A 6,000-nucleotide genomic window follows, 5' to 3' on the forward strand; every position below is an offset into this window, starting at 1 on the left:
CCCTGGTGGTGCACCTTTGCTACTGCAGTATTTTGTCCAACTGCAAATTTGCCACAATAGAGATTTGCAATAGAGTTCATTTTCAGTAATTAAATTAGAACAGTTCTCATATATTCAGCAGCAGGCCTTGTACCTACTGTTGGATAAAATATGACAAAATTGGCTAAAGTATGTTCAAAGGCCTATAGATGACATTAAGCTTATAAATCAATAAAAGTCAGGTGTACACCTATGTCTAATGTACTTACAGAAGCAGAGATCACTGAAAGTCTTGTATTCAAAAATAAATTGTATTTAAATTTTTGGACAAATTTAGTCAGGAAGAACACACTACTGGGTATTTATGCAAAATGCAGAGTCCCAGGAATAACATTTTTTCTCTAGTTCTGATTTATGTCAATGATAAACTTGTCTCTTTACTCTGTTCAGTGACAGATTTTAACTAAGGGTGAACATGATATAATTACTGAGACAAACCTCTGTGCTCTAGTTTAAAAAAGTTAGTTTTACCTGTCTATTTTCACTACCTACCTTCATCAGAGAAGAGCTGTCATATTTTGATGCAAATTCCAGCAATTTACATGTTTCAAGTTGGCAGGCAATATCTTCCTAGAAAAAAATGCCACCCTTCCACAAGCCCCTGTGAAATGGCAAACCAGGTTAGAAAGATAGAGGAGATTGGATTACCTGTCTGTGCCAGATCATTGTTTCTAGGAGATAATCCATAAATGATTAATCCTTCTAATGTTATTGAGCAATGTAAGGAGGGCTGCCTGTGACCTATTTCAACCTCTTGCACTGTTGTTGTGGGAACAGCTTTACTGTAGAAATCGAATTGAGTGTTTTCATTCTCACTGAATTGTGAGTGTAATCGAATGTCTTGTCTTTGTTCAATTTTTTTTAGCATAACTGTTGGTAATACTCATGTCCAACATGGCAGTGAACACATAGATGGCAAACGGGTTCTTATGTGATTTTCCTTCTGTTTTATGAAATTATATTACTTCAGTAATTCACTGTTGTTTTTAATGCTTCCTGCCTCACATTTTCTACAACATTTTGCCAGTTATACATGGAGGGAAAAAAAAAGAAAGAAAAAAGTCATCTATTCCTGTAACAGAATCATGACTGCAGCTATTGCATGACAAAATGAGACCAAAGTAATATATAGTTAAATTCACATTTCAGTATTGCAACATCTGAGAAATTCAGATATTCTACAAAGTCATCATGTTTTATTTCTATTTTATGTACAGCACAGAAATAGGAAAATATCCCACACCTACAGCCAGATAAGTCAACAGTCCCAGAACTATTTTCCTATACCTTGTCACTTCAATGTGATGACCCGCCAAAGAGGGTGACCCAGGAGTCACTCTACACAACATCCATCCCATGGATTTTAATTGTTTAGATTACCTCTGAGCTCTATCCCTCCAGACTGTATTTGCGTATGTAGTCACACACTGAAAAAACCTGTTGACAAAACCCGGGCCAGAAACTGTCACCTTTGGCATGAAGAACTGTAGAAACACATGGTTCGCTTATTTCATAATTCTGACTTAAACAATTGACTTGGCAGAAGTGAAGGGGTACTGCTCTCCTGAGAAAGGTGGGAGAGAAATGATACAATAGCAAAGTGGAATAATTAGCTAAACTAAAAGGCTCTGCAGAGAGATAAGGAGTATGTAAAGATCACCCCTGGCAGATATTTTATCATCTTTTTCTAAAAAACAGAAAAGGAGACCCCATAATAACATCCTTCAGTAACTTTGTTATATTGCTTAACAATTTCTACTGATTAGGATTGTTAGGATCCAGCCTAATTATTCTGTTCTGTCCATTAACCTGATTTCATTTTGTCCTTTTGCCAGTAAGTGTGGAGAATGGATTTCTGTAACAAGCTTTTACACACCAAACATGAAAACTGCAATGTCATTTTTTTAAATTTTCCTTCTTCCTTCTTTCTTTCCCAGCAACGTAACTATTTATGCATGCACTCTAAGTCTTTTGCCATCCCTCTAGCTTTTTCCACAGAGTCTCCTCAGTTTGTCTACAATTACTATTTAGTGCATCACTCAAGTAGGATATTATGAATTGACAAATTTATCATGGGATTAATTACTAAAAATCCAAGGAAAGGATATTAGTTGTACACCTGGTGGTATTTTATCCTGATGACAATCAGCAAGTGTTTTAACAGGTTTAGTTTTGTAGCCAGGGGAAGAAGGATAAAAGCAAACTGATTTTGTGACCAACAATATCACAGATTATCCAAACTTTAAAAACCCTCAAGTAAAAGGGAAAAATTTTGCTGGCCTACAGCACTGTAATGTGTAACAATTTAGAAAACTTAACTTTACAGGTGGAAAAAGATTTTTCACAGCTAACAATAAGTATCTATTAACGTGAATATGTACCTCTGGATGCAGCGTTAGTGCCAAAAGAGCGTACTGCAAGCTGGAAGACCAATGAAAGGTTTATGATTCACTTGGCACTTCTAAAGAGCAGAATAATTGCCAGGAAAGGTAACTTTATGTACATGAATACAGTATAAACGGCTGTTAAGTAGCATGCAAGGCCATTGCTGTGCTAATCTTCAAAAGGTGAGATTTTTACAAATAGATGGGTCATAATCTCTAAGTGTAGCAGTTTTCAGTTATCCTTTATCAGCTTGGAGAATCACTAGGGCAAGAACTATTTGTACAGTGAGGTATAGTAAGGAGAATGAATACCAGGAACTGTGAGCCTCACCAAGAGCACAGAGCAAACGTGCATTCACAGTACAGCAAAGAATACAACCGAAGTAAACATTGTAATAAATAATAAGCTAATAAAAATGCTCAAGTAATGCTTCCTGTGAAATAAAATTATTTTTCAAACAAAATGTCAACACTTGTAAAATTCTAGCATATCCACACACACACCCCCCAGCCTTGCTGTTTTAAATCCTGTAAAATAACAGAGAAAATTGTGTCTCTTATAAAAAAGACAGGCTAAAGATTTGCAGGCTTGCTCAGAGAATTAAAATGCAGAATAAAAGCTCATTAAGTTATTGATTACTAGCCCAAGAATTGCCTGCTAATACAATTAAAGTTAAAACATCTGTAAGCAAGCCAATAAAAAGGGTGTCATTTGCAAAGTATCTCATCAAACCGGAAACTTCTGACAACTGTTTCAAGTGGAAAACAGCAAAGATAGAGTATGAGCTCTATGAGTCACTCAGATGTGCTGGACTCCACTGGACCCTAATTCAATTTCTAGTAATAACAGAAAATGCACTGACTGGGAATGCTTACTGCACCTCTCCATCATCGTAACAGCAGCAATATATTATCTCCTGAAGATATCCAGCTAACAAGGAAAATACAAAGGGACTGCAGACTGAAGATGGCTTTTTCTGTATGAAGTTTGAGTGACTGCAGCCCAAATAAGCTTTGGGAATACATAAGTGATCTGCTGTGTGAAAAACAGGGGCCAGAAAAAAGAGTTTGTATAACACGAGTGCGAACAGCAGAGCAGACATCAATGGAAAGACCCAGCCATGCTGTCACAAGCAACTAAAGGCGTAAAAGGGGGTCGTTATTATTTCACCTACTTTAACATTAACGTATATCAAGTAGATGGTAGAATTTAGGGTAATAAATCATCATATCCTGTCCTATAAAACCTCAGCTGAATAACTGAAATATAGAACCTAATGTTCTCTTCACTTGTTGAAACACAAATGGAATCTGTCCCACTCCCAGAGAAAACATCAAAAGGGCATTATGTAGATCATCCCACTTCTGCCTGCTTCAGTGCAGGAATCCGGAACAGAGAGTGATAGATGAACGTTTTCCCAGCAGTAACTGCTGCATAGCTTCAAGGGAGGACAAAGAGAACAAGCCTGAATGGATACAACTAACATTTCAGTTTACACTGAGGTCACAGCTTGAGTCTAAGTATACTATATACTTTGGTGTACTTCAAGGTTGAGGAAGCAGATGGCAGGCCATATGACTCATTTCTGATGTAAAATATTTTATTCCAAGGCAACAACAGTGAAGAAGGGCAGAGAGAATAAATTCACTAAAATGCAGAATTGGAATTAGCAGATGAAGGAGGAAAACAATCCATAACCAGAAACCACCACTTCTCTTTATCGATGCTCCTCATGTTTCACTTTTAATTCAAGATGAAGCCAAGGAGTTTTCACACTTGAGAAGATCTCACACAGCAGAAGGCTGTCTTTTGCGAATAAGTTTTTATTTTGAAAGATACCTTTGCTTTACATTAATCTTGCAGAAAGGAGCAGTTTGGTGCAGATGTTTAAGGTGCCATTTAAAACCAGCTCTTTTTCATTTGTTTCATTTGCACCCTTAGAAAGTTGTCTCTTTATAAAAGATTGTTTTCAAGCTTTAACCTCCTCATAATGTATTTCCTAATATAGTTACTGAATAACAACTAAACATTTTACATCACAGTAAGTGTCATTGTTTGCCTTTGATGGAAAGTTTCATGTACTTTACTAACAGAACAATGAAAACCCAAATTTTATAGATTAGATTGGGCCCTCCTGTGGTAAAACCATTAGAAGGGGATGGGCAGTTTATGGGGTTCTAAGACATTCTGTATGACTTATATTACTTTTTTTTAATGATGCTTAGGTCTTGGGATTCAGGGGTGAGTTACTGGGATGAAGTACACAGGAGTTTTGTGTCCAGATTACATTTTTTCTAAGAACTATCTTTATACTAGAACCGTTTGACATCAAACTAGGTAAATTAATGTTCCCTCCAGAAAGCTTTACTTTTATAATTTTTAAAAAATGTATTGTACTGGAACTTGATACTTCCGCTGCTTGTCAAAAAGACTTTTTATGGAACCACACAACTGCTGGATCCTTGCTTATAGCTTGTGCATTAAATGTCTGCCATTGTGGGAGAGGATTGTACTGTAAAGCTGTATTAAAATCAGAAGTATGTCCACCTGTAAAGGAGAAGAACATGACCTGTGGTAACACAGAGCTTAGTGGAAATTCTTTACATTCTCAGAAGGGTCAGAGGCTTGCCACAAACACGGTTTTGCTTAGAAATTTACAATCCTTTTTCTTCCTGTCAGATTGCACAAAATGCTACAAAGATATTTGTATCTCAGTAGTCTTACCTTGGACATTATTCATGCCTTGGTCCTATAAATTCCCATTCCTACTATCCACTGACGATTAAAAAAATTGCAGGAACAAAGCTCGGTGCACTGCATGTTACCTTGTTCTTGTTCCAGCAAAGTTAAACATGTAGGACGTAGGACAGTGGATATGTTTACTATACCTGAGAAAGTATTCCATTCTAAAATTCTTTTAAAATATTTAAAATTGCATGTCCCACTGCAGACTGAAATATTCAGATACCAGATAATGACAAACACGTGAACAAGCACCATCACCCCCAAAGTACTGGAAGATAATTCCTCCAGCCCGTGACCCAGCTCATCGCACTTCACAGGCCAGCCTGCAGTAAACTCAGAAGCCTTTTATTACTAATGTCAGTAGATAAATAATAACAGTAAAAATAATGACCTCTTACAGCAGAAACAATACTCAGATCTTTAGCTTAGTGCGCTCCATTGAAACAAAGAAGCTATTTCTCTTCCTGACATGCCCAGATGTGGAGAGACAACTCAGAAGTCTGCGGAAGGTCTCGTACATGCTCAGGGGGACTCAGTGCAGGGAGTGGAGCCGCGCAGGGCGGCTGATGGGATCCCTCCTTCAGCAACGGACCGTCAGTCCTTTCCTCACAGCACTGAGCGGAACCTGAGCAACGTGTGTGACAGAAACCTCCTGGAAGGAGCTCCAGCCGGCTGGCAGGGCGGGAGGCGGCCGGCAGGGAGCACAGCATGGCGGGGTATGGCAGTGGCCAGCGGCTTTGGACGCTGGCAGCACGGGAGCGCGGAGGCCAGCGCCCAGCTGCGCCAGCGCCCACAGCGGAGCCTGGGCAACCCCTGCCGCCGGTGGAGGCA

At 38.6% G+C, this 6,000-nt stretch overlaps 1 protein-coding gene across 16 annotated transcripts in view; it reads right to left on the reverse strand.

Moving 5' to 3' along the window:
- Window positions 1–658, reverse strand: part of CACNA1D (calcium voltage-gated channel subunit alpha1 D) — a 232,573-nt gene extending 231,915 nt beyond the window's left edge. For all 16 annotated transcript variants that reach the window (XM_026857486.1, XM_026857485.1, XM_026857471.1 and 13 more), the window contains exon 1: window positions 532–658. The gene's annotated coding sequence lies outside the window, so the exon portion shown is untranslated. The remainder of the gene's footprint in view (window positions 1–531) is intronic.
- Window positions 659–6,000: the final 5,342 nt, after the last annotated feature.

This window comes from Athene cunicularia (assembly GCF_003259725.1).
Source record: "Athene cunicularia isolate RWA chromosome 12 unlocalized genomic scaffold, athCun1 chr12_part1, whole genome shotgun sequence".
Taxonomy (NCBI): domain Eukaryota; kingdom Metazoa; phylum Chordata; class Aves; order Strigiformes; family Strigidae; genus Athene; species Athene cunicularia.